Raw genomic sequence first — 16,613 nt, 5'->3', positions numbered from 1 at the left:
TTACTTCTTTTCATTTTCGTTTTTTCGTCCTGTCTTTCGCCTTTTATATCCCGTTTAACCCATTTTTACCGTTTTTCTCGTTTACTCTATCAATTTCTTTCTCTTGTATTCTGTTCCACATTCTCTTTCTTTTCTCGTTTTTTTTCTTTTTCTCTCTTGTATTTTTTTCTCTACTCGTTGTTTCCTTTTTCTCTTTTTTCTGTCTCGTTTTTTGTCCTTTTCCTGTGAGTTTTCTCTGTTTCGTTATTCGTTACTCGTCTTTTTTCTTCCATTTTTCGTCTCGTTCTTTGCTATTTGCTGTCAGTTTCGCTCTTTTTTCTTTTTTTTCGGTTTCGATCGTCGGTCGTCTTTTTTCGTTTGACAACTTCTTTTCTATTTCGTTTTCGGTTTTCGTTTTCTTCTGTTCCGTTCAATTTTGCTCCTGTTATATCTCGAGGTTTCTCCTTTTATGTTAAGTTTATATTTATTTTCTTTTAAGTATTCTTCTTTCCGTTTCCGTTCTTTTTTTTTCAGTCCAGTCCTCATTGTTTATTGCATCGTTTTCCCACTATTTCTTCTTTGCTCCTGTTTTCTCTTTGTTGTCCCGTTGACGCTTCCGATCTGTCAAGTTTTTTTCGTTTTTCTTTTTTTTCATGCCAGGTTTTGTCAGCTGCTCTTTCTTTGTGTTCATTTCCATTTTTACTGCTCCTATTTCATTATTCCTACTTCGCTCCTTGAGACCATTAGGTTAGGACCAGTAGTAATCCATCTGTAAAAAGGCTAAGAAAACTTACTAACATTTTCATAAGAAACTGTTGGGTTTTCGAAGGGACTTAAAATAATCTCAAAACATCCAATTTCATTAGTGTCCCAAAAGGGATTCAAAATAAGTCAAAAAGAATTTCAAAAGAGTCTCAAAAATATCAAACGAGTCTAAAAAGTCTCAAAACAACATCCAAAAAATCAAAGATGTCACATATGCCGCTAAAATATATCAAAGATCCTCAAAAAAATCTAAAAAAAATTAAAAGACTGCCAAAAAAATATAAAACGAATCCAAAAAAAAAAGAGACTTAAAGTATTTTCAAAACAGTTCTAAATAGTGTTTCAAATGAGTCAGAAGATTTTCAAAGAAGTCTCAAAAGAGTATCTAAAAAGTTTCAAAAAAGTCTCAAAGAGTCTTTAAATTTCAAACGAATCAAAAAAGAGTCCCGAAATAGTCTCCAAAAAAATTTCAAGAGAATCTCAAAAAGTCAATTAAAACTAAAAATTTAAACTAACTTAAACTAACTAAATTGGGAGAATCTCAAAAAAGTCCTAATTGAAACTACAATGAGTATTAAAAGAGTATCAAAGTAGTCTCAATAAAGTTTCTAGAGTGTCTTCGAAGAGCATCAAATGGGTCCTAAGCCATCTCAAAAGAGTTTTAAAAGAGTCTCAAAAAATCTCAACGCATTTGAAAAGAGTCTCAAAGGCTTTTAAGAAGAAAGAAGTTTTAATTTGGTCGAAAAAAAATGTCAAAATAATCTCTAAACAGTCTCAGTAGAATTACAGACAAGTCATAAAAGAACTTCAGAAGATTCTCAGAAAGCCTCAAAGTCAAAACACTTTTTCTCAAAAGAGTCTCAAACGAGGTCAGTCCCGGCGTAGTGGTTAGCATTCACGCCGAGGACCCGGGTACCAATCCCAACCCGGCAGAACGAATGACCCAAGATGTAAAAGTGACGATAATCTAATAAAGAAAAGAGTCTCAAAATCATAAGAGCCTAAAAGAGCTTCGAAAAAGTTTTAAAAGAGTCAAAAATAAACTAATAGTAATTTCAAAAGAGTTTCGAAAGAATCGCAATAGAGTCTTAATGGGACAGAAAAGAATCTCAAAAGCGTTCTAAAACAATCTCAAAAAAATTTCGAATGAGTATAAAACAAGTCTCAAAAAAAACTCAAAACAGTCTCAAGAGAGTCCTAAAAGAGTCTCGAGCAAATCTCAAAAGAGTCAAAAAAGTATCAAAAGGGTTTTAAACTCTTACAGTTCTCTTATAGCTTTTCAGTTTTTCGTTTGATTTATAGTGCTAGATGAGGCAATATTACTCCAAAAAGAAGTAAAATATACGTGAGTTGTTTGATCATAGCCTTGTAAACTGTTTTTCATCTCGCTAATAGACATGAGCTCTTACCTTTCTTGTTTATTGTTGCTAGGAGACTAATATTCCTTTAATTAATGCAACTTTTTGGGAAATGGCGTATGTAGTCAAACCAAAATCGTAACAAATTTTCAGTTACTCTCCGACGTTGAAGAGTAACTGAAAATTTGTTACGATTTTGGTTTGATTACATACGCCATTTCCCAAAAAGTTACAAACAATCATTAGTCGACACCATACTTTGCAATCCTTTAATTAATGTAAATAATCATGCGGGAAACTGAAAAGTTGGCAACACTGTTAAGAAAAACTTTGTTATATACTGTAAAAATGCTTTCCCGATATGCCAAAGTATTTTTACATTGCGTAGAGATTCACTGCTTCAAGAAAAAGTCATTTTGCTCTAAGTTTTACATTAAAAATGAGCGATTGCTTACTTTAAAACGCTGTATCTCAGGATCGGCAAAGAATACCTCAGAACGATGAGTGATTCTTATGTTAAAAAATCTGCGAAACACGATGAAGTTGAAATTTTTGAGATCAAATTGTGTTCATTGAGAGAAAAATGTAAATTTAGATTTCAAATTGAGTTTCAAAATATTTAGCAGCACTGGTGCTCAAGAATAATACCTTTTTCGAATTCCTTTGAAAATGTGAAAATAGTCTAAACCTAATATTTCCGGAGATAAAAGCAAATGAAAATAAGAGGTTTTGACAAAAACGGGTATTTTCCTTAAAAAAGGAGGGGCTCCCATTAATCGAGGGAATGACCGATCGGCACCAAATTTTGGATTTTTACTTTCTGACCGAAAACAAACAATCTGGCGAAATTTGGTTCAAATCCGTGAAGGTCGATTGCACGTTTGAACTTTTTCTCGGTCACTTGACGTGGAATGACCCAAATATTGAATTAATTATATAACATTAACCGTTGATCAGTAATTGTTTTTAAGCCAAAATAAAGTTTTATCTTCTGGTGAGGCATACGATGACGTAAACACATGAACCGAGCATTACGGAAGGTTTCGTCTTTACAAATTTTTACGAACCACATCGCGTCGGAAAGGTCCTATGTTGTGTTGAAGTAGACGGCCAAGCTGAGGTGCTCTCAAATATGTCTCAAAAAAGCCTCAAAGAAGTTTTGAAAGAGCTTCACTGCCGGTGGAAGCATAACTGTCCCATGTTACATTTCGTCATTTTCGACATTTTGTTGTCTAACGTTATAATTCGATGTGTAAACATGCTGTTTACACTAGAAAAACCCGAAAAAATTTGAAGACAATTTGTCCCACTGGAAAAATGGACGCATATTTGTCTCATTGCATATATCATTTCGTATAAAATGTTTTCGGGTTGTATTCAAAATTGATTGAAGTTTTTCAACTTTTTCTCAAAGAACTATAAATAATAACATCAATTAACTAATTTTAGAAAAATCAATTTTTCAACTTTGAGTGCGATTTTCTCATTTTCGTGTTTTGTTACATGGGACAGATACGAGTCAAACGAGTCTAAAAACGACACAAAGCAACCTCAGAATAGGGTCGAAAGAAACACAATAGTGTCTCAAAAGAATCTCCAAACAATCTCAAAAGAGTAACAAAAGTTCTAAAAGAACATCAAAAACGTTTCAAATGAGTCTAAAAAAAGTCTCAAAATAATCTCAAAACAAGCTCAAGAGAGTGCCAAAAGAGTCTAAAGTGCCAAAAGAGCTCAAAAGAGTCTCAAACAAGCATCAAAAGAATATCAAAAGAGTCTTTAAACAGTCTTAAAAAAGTTCCAAAATCTCAAAATAATCTCGAAACAGAGTCCAAAAACAGTTTCAAACGAGTCAAGAAAAAGTGTCAAAATAATTCCAAAACAGTGTCAAGTGAGTTCAAAAAAGTTTCAAACCAGTCTCAAATGTTTCTAAAGAATAATCAAAAGAAAGAATATCAAAAGAGTTACAAAATAGTTTAAGAAGAGTTTCAAAATAGTCTCAGAAGAGTTTCAAAGCAGTCTCAAAAAGCGACAAAAGAGATTTTTAAACAGTCTTAAAAGAGTTCCAAAATCTCAAAATAACTCGAAACAGAGTCCAAAAACAGTTTCAAACGAGTCAAGAAAAAGTGTCAAAATAATTCCAAAACAGTGTCAAGTGAGTTCAAAAAAGTTTCAAACCAGTCTCAAATGTTTCTAAAGAATAATCAAAAGAAATAATATCAAAAGAGTTACAAAATAGTCTCAGAAGAGTTTCAAAATAGTCTCAGAAGAGTTTCAAAGCAGTCTCAAAACGCGACAAAAGGGATTGAAAAGTCTCAGAAAAGTCTCGAAAAAGTATCAAGCAAAAAAGTATCGAAATGAGTGTCAAGATGATCTCAAAGTAGTTTCAAATAAGTCCCAAAAGTATTAAAAAGAGTTTTAAAGTCTCAAAAGAAATTTGAAAGCCGCAAAAAATCTCAAATAAGTTTCCAAAGAGTCACAAAGGAATCTTAAAAGAGCATCAAAAGAGTTTTAAAAATGTCTTAAAACAGTTTCATACGATTTACAATAGTCGCGAGAGAATCTCAAATAAGGCTCAAATGAGTCTCAAAAGATCATCGTAGGATTTTCAAAAAAGTTTAAACGACTGTCAAAAACGTTTGAAACGAAAGTCGAAAGACTCAAAGTAATCTCAAAACAATCTCGAAACATTTCGAAGGAGTCTCAAACGAATTTAAAAAAAGTAGCAAAAGAGTACTAAAGAAGTCACAAAAAGCTTCCAAATGAACTTAAAACGAGTCTCAAAACAATTTCGCAACAGCATCATTAAAGTCCCAAAATAGTCACAAACGAGTCTCAAAAGAATCAAAAGATGTATCCATTAAGTCTCAAACGAAACTCAAAAGAGTATCGCAGCAGTAATAAAACAGTCTCAAAAGCGTTCCAAAGTCTTAAAATAATTTCGAAAGAGTCTCAAAATAGATTCAAAGAAATCTCAGAAAGTTACAAACGAGTCCAAAAAGAGTGTCAAAAGAGTCTCAAAGGAGCGTCAGAAGAGACTCAAAAGAGGGTCAAAATGATCAGAGAGCACTTTCAAATGTGTCGCAAAAGACTTTCAAAGGAGTTTAAAAAAGTATTAAAAAATCTCAAAAGAGATTTGAAAGAATTAAAAAAGTGTCAAACAAGTCTCAAAAGAGTCACAAAAAGTCTCAAATGAAATTTAAAATGAACTTAAAGCAGTCTTAAAACGGTTTCAGTTCAAAGCAATCTCAAAAGAGTGTCGAAGAAGTCTCAAAAGAGTATCGAAAAAGTCTCATAACAGTTATAAAAGACTTAGAAAAAGTCTGAAAAATGTTTAAAACGAGTCCCAAAAAATCCCAATTTTTTTTTTAAATTTATGGTAATTACAGTTTATAGTAATCTGGTTGTTGTTTGTTTTGTACACTAGATTAGTTAATTATTTTTGTACGAAACTGACTTGTTATTCGATGTTTAACAACGGAATTTAAACTTTCTACTTCAAATCTCCAAGGTTGTTGTGTGTTTCCAATATGGCCCAAAGCACTTTACAAAGTTCATCCTAATGCACCAGAAAAGCAGCGACCGAACTTCCAAACTCCCCATGCCAAAGAAAAACAATAATGACATACCAACAGCCCTGGCGGCAGAAGGGTAAACTGTAGCACACCTATCAGTAGCCAACTTTCCGGTTAGTTCACCAAGTGAGCAGCATTCGTCTGCTGTTCAACCTGCCTGCCTGCCACCACACACACACACACATCAGCCAAAGTGCCAGAAGAAATTAACAGCGCCTCGGCGACTTTCCATCACTTTTCCCGACCGCACACGGGTCGTCCCGGTTTCGGTTTGATATATTTAGTGTCACCCATCATCGCCCGTACAGCCGCGGGACCATCTGCGGTGCATTAAGGCAGCAGAGCACGTGTTCCGTATCCAAATTTGTCATCCCGCCCGGTGTTAACCTTCCCGTTATCGCACCACTCACTAGTCGAGTTAACGCCGAAAAGCGACGAAAAAACCGACGCTGCCATGTCAAGTCAAGTTCCTGGTTGGATGGGTAAAGTTTGTGACATATTCCGTGCCCGCCCTGGAGGAGAAGAGCTGAAGCCGAACAACGGTTCGGTGGCCCAAAGAGGTATATATGTTTAACGTTACTTTAAAACAGAGCACCGAGCTTCGATGTTGGCCTGTCATGCGTTCCCTGTCAAGCGAGATAAAAATGTTTCCGCGAATGGCTTAACCTCGAAAAGAAAATCCATTCGTTTGGTTAATTAGTTAGTGGGAGTTCAGAATGGCAACGGGGTTAAACTGCAGTAGCCATGAGGCTGTCTAGGAATTTAAAAATTCAAATAATTTTAATTAACTTTAATTTTTGAACACTTCTAATAATGCTCATACTCAAAAGCATTCAAAAAACCTAATAAATATCACCAAGTTTATCAAGTTTATAAGCCAAATATATCATTTTCTTTAAAAACATTCCAGCGACTAAATTGTTCGCATCGTGTTTCCGGCGACAATCTGCAATAAATTTAATTTTCAAATTGAATAATGCTCTTTTACGAGCGAGTACTCGCAGCTTCTCAAATGCCTACATCCGACACCCAGCATCGCAGCACAGTTTACGAAGACTGCAAATTTACATCAGGATTATATGTACCTACTCACAAGGCCCTAGGAATCGTATTTCGCGCTGTCACACGCACACAAATCTCGAGCCATATCATGGTACAAACAGAGAGAAGTAGGTACTTGTAATACCAAATTTCCGACCGGATTCACCGAAGTCTTTGTGCTATTGCATTCTTCTGTAAAATTTCTCATTTCTGCTTAATTTACCAGATAACAAAAGTTGCTTCAGCTCGTTTTCGAATTAAACGCTTTTGTGTAATCGTTAATTTCTTTTTCTCTCGTTCTTTTTTACGGTCGTTTTTTTTTCTGATCTACAAATGCAAAATAACGCCTTCGCACTGATTCTCCTCCCCCACCCATGACAAAGGGCGCTCGGAAAGTTCAGAACCAGGAGCCAGGGCAAAAGCTTGGAACGATTCTCTCGTTGAAAAACAGCGGAATAAAAAAGCGTTGCTCATCAATCTTATTTCTCCGTCAATTGTTGTCTACTTTTTTCCCACGTTGTTTTCCGCGATTGTTTCCGCGTGCGATCCTTAATTTTAACGCTGTCGCCAACGCTTAAATAAATAGGCGGAAGTTGTACACATGAAATTGCGTTTGAAACATACAAACATCATTATTCTTCTGCAAGGTAAATTATTCGAATTTTTTTGGGGACACAATTGTCCTCAGCAAACTTGCAGCTGGTTTCGTTTACGCATTATAACTGAGCCCCATTATTGTATGCTCTGGCGGTAGTAACTAATAAGCTTTCAGCAGCCGGCAAAGACCTAAGACCTTCACAAGACGAAGCGGGATGTTATTTCAGGACGCGATTCGCTAGGCGAAGAAAAAACAACCCGGAAAATTAGTTTGCACCAGGATTTTTTTTGCTTATAAATATTCACCAGAAGGGCCCCGGAAATGAGATAATCGAAAAGTAATTGCACGATGGTGCTGGCAATGTGTTTATAGATTCTGCTTTAATTATATTTTTATCGGGCAATTCCAGCACGTTAGCTGGCAGCTTAGCTTCTGGGATCTCAATTTTTCGATGAAAGAGATTTTCATGCTTTCTTTTCTACTTTTTGCTTTATGAGGATGGAATACAATGAGAAAATTAACAAGGTGAAGCTGTGCATATCTTAATCAAAGTGATTACCGAGACGTAAAATTACGTTACTTATTATGCTTAAAATTGTATTTAAAATATTGTAGCATGAGTAAAGTCTTCATTGTCAAATCAAAACTTACTAAAATATATAAATCAAGACTTTCTTCAGATCACGTTGCATTGATGATTACTATGTTTAAATTTGAAGTGTCTTTTAAAAACATTGGCTGCATCCGAACAATGCTTGTTCAAATGTCCAAACTTTGCAAAAGATGGGACACCATGCTTTCATAACATTCGATTTAAAAATGTATACATTGTATAAGGATTAGGAATCATTTATGGCGAAACAAGCTTAGTAGAGAACTTTTTCTGCCTGCAAGTGCTACTCTTGGAGTCCGTTGACTTATATTGCATGCATGAACTTAACATCTGCGTTACAAAACGGCACTGAAAACACTTTTATCGCTCTCCAAATCTGGTAAATGAGAAAATAAATATAATTAAATTAAAATTAAGCTAATCTATAGATGCAAAAGATCCGACAGAAAAAGCAAAACTCCTCTTGAAAAAAAAACTTTTAAATAATCATCAACAGTAGATATAGCGAAAAAAGTTTTGAACAACGTAAAACCAAATTTACGCAAGGAATAGCTTGAGAAAGGTTGTCAGTAAATACAGGACACTTCTCGGAATGCAGAATGGCATAAATAGTAACACAGGCAGTAAACCCAACTTTTGCAAGAAAAAATGCACCACCAGGAGAAGAAGCGTAGGAAACTGCAAGCAACTGCATCGTTTTCTTCCAATGCAACACGGAAACTCCATCTGAAACATCGACTTTATGTCCCGACCCAAAATGTGCAGATCCCAAGGTGTAAGTAGCACTTCGATGAGCACCTGAATAAATTATCACTAAAGTGTAGTTTGAAGTAGATGATGTGAGAGCACAATCTACATAGGCAACACGCGATGAACACTACATTTCAAACGTTGTTTATTCCTACTTCGTAACGTTAACTGAATTAGCTATTGTTATACCCACTACTAGCGTGCCTAGGATAGGGCACACCTGAACACGTGCACCGCCTTCTGTTTAAAATTTAAGGTCGTTCCTTTGTCTACGGCTTCTGTTAAGACGCACATAAAAGGTAAGTTTGACAAAACACGTAAAAATAATTTAAAAAAATACACAAGAATAAAAAAAATGCGACACAAGTAACGTCCAACTGACGCGAATCCAAATGAATCGAAAACATAAATGGTACAAAAATGTTGCAAAGATGATAAAAGGAATAATGCAAGAGCGACAAGAAAATGAATCAATAAAAAATTTAAAAAAGCACATAAAAACTGACCCAGAAATAAAAAATTATACAAAAACGGGCACAAAAATGGTAAAATAGTGGGCTCTGCCGATTTTTTGGCTGATCAAATGCTTTCAAATTATAAGCGCGCTAGTTATAAATGATAGCAATTTCCCGACAAAAATACTAAAACCAAAAGGTGCAAAGATAATACAAAAATGACACAGATATTGACAGAAAAATGATTTAAAAATTACATGAATAGCATCCAAGTCCAACACAACATCCAATTTGAATAAGTTTATTCAAAAAATGGATAGTTACTTTTAAGCAATGGCTTTTTCAATCGCAATTGACAATTAGCATTAGCATATGAGGTTGCACACATCGTAGGTGGCTGTATAATCGCATTATATACCTGGCTACGTCCGAACAAGCCTGTGGAGTACCAGAGGCTAATCAGCCCGTATCGCATCATGAGGGGCTCTGATGCGGCGGACTCTTCTTTCCCCTCAACCCGCGGGATTCTATATGAGTAATCGAAATAAAACATTAACTTCAGAGAGCGCTGACGGATTAGATAATCCATTCGCAAGAGGTGGTATCCAGAGTTCTCCGCCGATTGATACCAGTAGAAGCGTCAGCGTAAGCGGAAAGGGAAACGGCACACCTGTCGCTCCAACTGCATCTACGCCGGACGCAGCAATGAACGGCCCGTCGCTAATAAAAGCAGTGGCAGGCAAGAGAGACATGCTACCAAGAGTGGTAGCGGCGTCTCATCAGCTCGATGCCAATATCGAGTTCGTGGCAGGTCGCAGCACCCTGGCGAAAGACCTGAAAAAAAATCTGCTCATGCTTCGGGGCACCATGCGTGCAGAGACGAAGGAGCACAGCGAACTCGGAGCGCAAGTAAAAGTGGCAGAAAAAAAGGCCGAGAAGGCGGTTGAATCGAGATCTGTACAAACGGATGCCTGCCCGTCAATGACTGACCACACCGTGACCCTCGCGACTATGGAGCGATCCAACAACAACAAAGCATCCACCAAACGTGCAAGGCAGTCCTCTCGGGAAGAAACCTCCACTGGCCCGAAGAAGCGGTTGATAGCAGAGGATCGTAAGCATACCGAAGAACCCACTGAGGTAACAAGACGCTGTTAGCGTCCGACAACCAGTGGGAGTTGGTCAAAAAGAAGAAGGTCAGGAAGAAAGAGGAGGATCGAGCTCCACCGAAAGTGGCCAGGAAAAAGAGGAGCAAATTCCGTTATCCTCAAAACTGAGGTGCCGAAATATTCCGAAGTTTTAAAGGCCATGAGACAGGATGATCAGTTGAAGGGTCTTGGTGCGGATGTGCGAAGTATTCGCCGCTCTCGCACAGGCCGACGTTATCCTTGAACTCAAAAAGTATGCCACTGAAAAGGGTTCTGCTTACAAAGTGCTGGCAGAAAAGATCCTTGGCGAGAGCGTTCAGATCCGGGCACTTGATCGTTTTGACGTTTGAGAATAATCATCATTTGTTTACTTAATACCAATGTCTGGGAGGAGAAGTTTCCAAGTACCATCAATTAAGTAAATAAACGCATTTACAAGAGCATTTCACAACCCGTGTACCAATTGTTTATCTTTACCATTAGCAATATTCTTCAGGTCTAGTTTTTCCTTAATCCGTTGTGTTTACAAGAAACAGTGAACAAATTGTTGCGAAAATGTTACTAGCCGACTTTTTTTGACTTCGTAACTGCTCGTAACGGAAAATTAACTGTTTTGCGACCAGCAGTTTGGAAAAAGGTTTCATTTGTGTCACTTGATAACTATTTGGTAACTCGTAACTGAAAGGTGACTGTTTTGCGACGACCAAGTTGTTGACAGTTCGAAAAAAAGGTTTCAATTTGGTCATTTGGTAACTACCTGGTAACTTTTTGAGATTTTTGTCACTAGAAAACTAAAAAGTAACTATTTTTAATTTTATGTAACCTAACTCGTTACAAGTATCCTAAATGTAACTGCTGTGCAACCTTTTTGTATTTTTTTATTTTTATGATTAGTTACAAGTGCTACTTGGGTAACACCCGAGATGACTCTCCACCTTAAAAACCTGAACGAGATCACTCAAGCGGGCGAACTAGCACGAGCTCTCAAGAAGCAATGTAACGTGGTGCTGACTACCGAGGCAGCTCATCTGCGCAAGGAACCGGCGGGAACCCAGGTAGCAACTATAAGACTTCCACTGGTAGACAGAAAAGCAGCCCTGAAAGTGGCTAAGCTGAAGGTGGGATGGTCCGTATGCCCACTGAGCGTGTTCCAGCAGCCGGAGGCCTGCTTCCGGTGCTTTGAGAGAGGGCACAAGTCCTGGGCTGTAAGGGGCCAGACCGAAGCCACCTGTGTGGCGGTACGGGCCATATAGTGAGGGACTGTACTACACCGCCCAAGTGCATGATCTGTACCAGTCAACGGGACGCTAAGCACACAACAGAAGGCCCAAAGTGCCCGGCAGGTGCGCCTGCGACTAAAACATGGGCGTAGTGAAGGTAACGCAACTAAACTTGAATCACTGCTACGCGGCCCAGCAGCTGTTATACCAAGCAATTACTGAGCCGTTGACGGACATTGCCATCATCTCGGACCCATACCTCATCCCTGCCGGAAACGGTAATCGAGTTTCGGATAGGTCCGGGACGGCGGCTATATGGACTACAACCAGGTTCCCGGTTCAAGAGGTTGTGTCAAGACGAGGGATTTGCGGTTGAGACCGAGTGTCAGTTGTGCTGACTGGTATAAGGCCGTTGGTTGTGGCGGGCGACTTTTACGCTTGGGCTGTAGAGTGAGGAATTCGTCGCACGAACCGTAAGGGTCGGATTCTGCTGGACTTGGACTTGGACTTGGACTTGGACTTGGACTTGGACTTGGACTTGGACTTGGACTTGGACTTGGACTTGGACTTGGACTTGGACTTGGACTTGGACTTGGACTTGGACTTGGACTTGGACTTGGACTTGGACTTGGACTTGGACTTGGACTTGGACTTGGACTTGGACTTGGACTTGGACTTGGACTTGGACTTGGACTTGGACTTGGACTTGGACTTGGACTTGGACTTGGACTTGGACTTGGACTTGGACTTGGACTTGGACTTGGACTTGGACTTGGACTTGGACTTGGACTTGGACTTGGACTTGGACTTGGACTTGGACTTGGACTTGGACTTGAACAGGGACTTGGACTTGAACTTGAACAGTGATTTGGACTTGAACTTGAACAGGGGTATGGACTTGAATTTGAACAGGGACTTGGACTTTAACGTGAACAGGGACTTGGACTTTAACTTGAACAAGGACTTGGACTTGAACTTGAACAGGGGCTTGAACTTGAAATTGAACAGGGATTTGGACTTGAACTTGAACAGGGACTTGGACTTGGACTTGAACAGGGACTTGGACTTGAGCTTGAACAGGGACTTCGACTTGAGCTTGAACAGGGACTTGGACTGGAACAGGGCCTTGGACTTGAACAGGTACTTGGACTTAAAAAGGACTTGGGATTGGACTTGGATTTAGACTTGGCACGATGCGCGGAAGACAGTGTAACAGCAAGTTTGATGCCGAATGCCTAATAGTAAGAAAAACAGCCATTAGCCATTTAACTCCCGATTGTGGAGCCATGATTGATATAGCCGCACGGATCAAGAAGGCCAGGGGTGCTTTGCGAGTCTGTGAAACATATGGTGCTCAAGCCAGAACCAATAACAGAATTTTTAACTCTAACGATAAATCCATACCACCTATTTCTGTACACCTGCAAAACGGAGTGCGTCTCAGCGCAGGCAACGCAAAACCTGCAGGTATTTTTAATCCATGTCTGCGATATATCATTCGAGACTCTGATGACCTGACAACTGGATATCCAACGAGGAACTCCATGGTCGATGTCCTTAACAGCCGATGGTAACAAAAATTCGTGAACGTAGATGGAAGTAGATCGTACACATCTTGATGAAAAGTGCAAACGAGAGCTGTAGAGAAGCACTCGACTGAAATTCGCAAGAACAACGTAGATCAGGGAGACTCAGGGGCTCATGGCGACGCAGCTTAGCCAACGACATCCGGGCTGTTGACGAAAACTTGTCCTGACGACAGCTGAAAGCCTTTCAACCCTTTGTTCTGCCGGACCGGTGGACATGGGCCAAAACATAAATAACGTGAGTGTGCAGAGTCTAAATTACAGCAACAAAGAATCGCCCAAGTCTTTATTGTTTAGTCAACTGAATACGACTGACTGTGCTTACCAGCCAGGTCTTTGAACGCGGTCGGAATCTAGACGACCCCGATGATTGTCGACACAACGATCTACCGAACTGCTCGTCGCATCGGCGGCACATTCTAGCGCTGCCGAGATGGTATACAGCGCGATGCATGTTCTGATGCTGGGATAAGCGATATTCTGTATCTAGGGCACTCAACCCCCACAGTGAGGAGCAGAAATTTTGCTATGCCTGTGATGTGCAATGATAATGCTGGCAACCTGCTTACTGACAAAACGGCGGTAGCAACTATCCGGGACGGTATCCCGGCTTAACTTCTAAAAGCGGGGAGCGTGCGGCTAGATGAAGCAATCCACTGGAGCATTATCAGGATCTGGATGACAGAACAAATTATTTGCCCTATTTTTAAAGAAGGGTGTCGACTCGACTATAAGGATTACCGAGGCACATTGCTCAATTCTCTCTCTCGTATCTTGTTCTGCAGACTGAGGCCGTTAGCGAAGTCCTACGTCGGCGAGTAACAAACTGGTTTCCGTGAGGATCGCTCCACGATGGGTCAGATAATTATCTTGCGTCTTTTTTTAGTCAAGTTCCGGTAGTGCAATTGGTAGACTCATCATCTGATTGTGAACTTTAAGGTGGCGTACGATTCAGTCAAACTAAATGAGCTGTGGCAAACTAGTTAAGTTAACTCGAGCTGCGCTGGATGGGTTAAAATCATGTATCAGAATAACGGGTGAGATCTCATCCGCTTTCGTAACGTTGGATGGACTGAAGCAAGGGGATGTACTCTCTAAAACCTGATATACAACATTGCCTTGGAAAGTGCAATACGAAGGGCGAACGTTGAAAGGTCCCGTTCCTTAACGTTCGTCCCATCATCACGAAATCTTACAGGCTTCTTGGATTTGCAGTAGAGTTGTGAAACAGGCCTTTAGGCCTTTTAAAATAGAACTTACCGTCAGCACTGGCAAAAAAAAAACATGGTTGCTGCCAGGAATCGTGGGAGTTCAAATGGTGTTTGATGCCGTAGAGGTAGAGCGGGATGGATAACCGGAAAAGGAAAACTAGGCTGTAAAGAGCAATTTTGGAAGAAACATTACCTTTTTTGAAAAAACATAATTGCTCCGTGCTGTTTTGGCCAGATCTCGCTTCTTATCACTGCGGGAACTTGGTTCTGGACTGATATACTGCTACCTATGTACATGAAAGCAATTCAATCTCTAATTGACGATTTGATGATTCCAGCCTATTTTTTTTTATAAAAATACACCATGAATAATAGTTATGATATCACGAACTACTTCCGGTAAAACATTACACGAGATCATCATTATTCATGATGTGGCAGCTCAGTCCCAATTTCACTGCAACAAAGTTTTATTATATAATGATTTTAATCATGGTATCGGAATTTAATTTCTTTCCCTAATATATAAGTCATACCCACAGACAAAAACTCTCCAAACTACGCCCAATTAAGAAATATAGGACAATCAGTGATCGGATCCTTAAGAAAACTCAGAAAACAGCTAGAAACGAGAAACAATTGAAAGCAAATTGGCGTTTTGCATCAAATATGGTGAAAACAGCAGCGGAACAAAAACTGATGGAAGGTGTGTAAAAGCCCGACATTTCGCATATGGAAATTCGAAAACCCAATTAACAAATTTTCCTGTATTTTGTAGCCACTGAATTGCCGTTTCCGATTTCCATTGATATTCATTATGGGTCAAATTTGTTTCCAATGCTTCGATTTAATGCAATCAACCGGTGAACCAAACCAAAGCGGCAGCTCTCAAACAAGTGGCCACAAACCGTTCCCGATGAAAAACTAGGTCAGTGAGCATAGTGCGCGCACCTCCTCGTATAGGCAGAAACAACCACGGCGCGGTGCTCATTGTACGGCAAATCTATTGGAAACAATTGCTCGACCAGGCAGATGCGAGGCTGGCTGGCTGGCTGGCAGATAGAAGAAAAGAACTTTTTCCATATATATAGTTTTCCACTTGAATTTTAATGATTCCAACCAGAAGAAGAAAAAAAATGAGCGGAAAGTAAAACCGCCCACGGAACGCGCGGCCGAAGAGCGCAGAATGATTCATTAATCCGCTATTTTCTTTGCTTTCGTCAGAGTTCTGTTGCGTTTCAGTTCGCCATGGTTGATCGTCAGCGGCGGAAAAGAAGATATGGGAATGGGTAGAATTTCCTCGTTCCATCCATTCAATGCGGTTGATGCTTTCCGGTGGCATATTTGCGTTTCAGCTGTTTGCTTGCTTTACGCAGGCTTTCCAGCGGACGGACGACTGGGGGGGAAATAGGGAGATGGGAATCCTCCACTTCAGAGTTTAATTGTTTGATTTTGAGGAAAACCGTCTGTGATTGAAACTGACGCTCTGGTCGTAAAGATTATGAACATTTCGAACGCGTTCCGTTAGGACAGGGTATCATATTTTAATGCTGGAAGAGCGTTTGAACGAAGCGAAATTTTCGGCGGGCAGAACCTACTCGAGTGGTTTGATTGAGTTTTAAATTTCTTTTAGCTGGAATGTAGGACAGTCGACATGATAATTAGCCGTGGTCGTAGAATATTGCCTAATTTACGAATGGATTACTCAACGTTGTTCAAACACGTTGTAAACAAACTTTGAAACAGCCTTCGGGAATTCAATTACACCATCTAAACTATCGCTATTAACTGCCATAGTTTGACCATTACCAATTCATCGCCTCGTATTATTTAGGGATCTAATCGAATATGTCTACATTCCATTTCCGGCCACGTATCGTACATTCAATAGGTAATAACGGTCAAAATGCCATAAATCATAGCTCGCAAATTGGCCCAATTTGGTGGCCTTAATCATGTTCGCCTTCTATTCGGCGCAAGAAGTGACACCAGAATTGCCCGCCAGCTAAGGTTCACCTATATAGTTAGCAGCTCATACCGTCGTCGTCTCTGTTATCGGGCCGGATAATTCAGCCCTCGGGCTCGAAACGACATCTCTTTCTCAGAGCTTATTCGGGCGGTGGCCGTGAGACCTTGTGTATAAAGGAACGTTGCAATCCCAACTGACAGAGATAATACATAGCGATAGGAAAGGCGGAAAACCCACCCGCGGGAATTCGATGAAATCCCAATCAACAATCAACAATTTACCACAGACGTGTATACCGCTGCTCTCTGTTCCGCAGTTGTCCTGTTTGCTCTTGCACTGCCTTTCTTG

At 39.6% G+C, this 16,613-nt stretch overlaps 1 protein-coding gene across 1 annotated transcript in view; it reads left to right on the top strand.

The window, feature by feature from the left end:
- The first annotated feature begins 592 nt into the window (after nucleotides 1–592).
- LOC128743923 (argininosuccinate lyase) overlaps nucleotides 593–16,613 on the top strand; it is a 234,316-nt gene continuing 218,295 nt past the window's right edge. The window contains exon 1 of the mRNA XM_053840626.1: nucleotides 593–602. The gene's annotated coding sequence lies outside the window, so the exon portion shown is untranslated. The remainder of the gene's footprint in view (nucleotides 603–16,613) is intronic.

Source organism: Sabethes cyaneus, chromosome 3 (genome assembly GCF_943734655.1).
Source record: "Sabethes cyaneus chromosome 3, idSabCyanKW18_F2, whole genome shotgun sequence".
Lineage (NCBI taxonomy): Eukaryota > Metazoa > Arthropoda > Insecta > Diptera > Culicidae > Sabethes > Sabethes cyaneus.
This window is presented reverse-complemented; position numbering and strand designations above follow the sequence as displayed.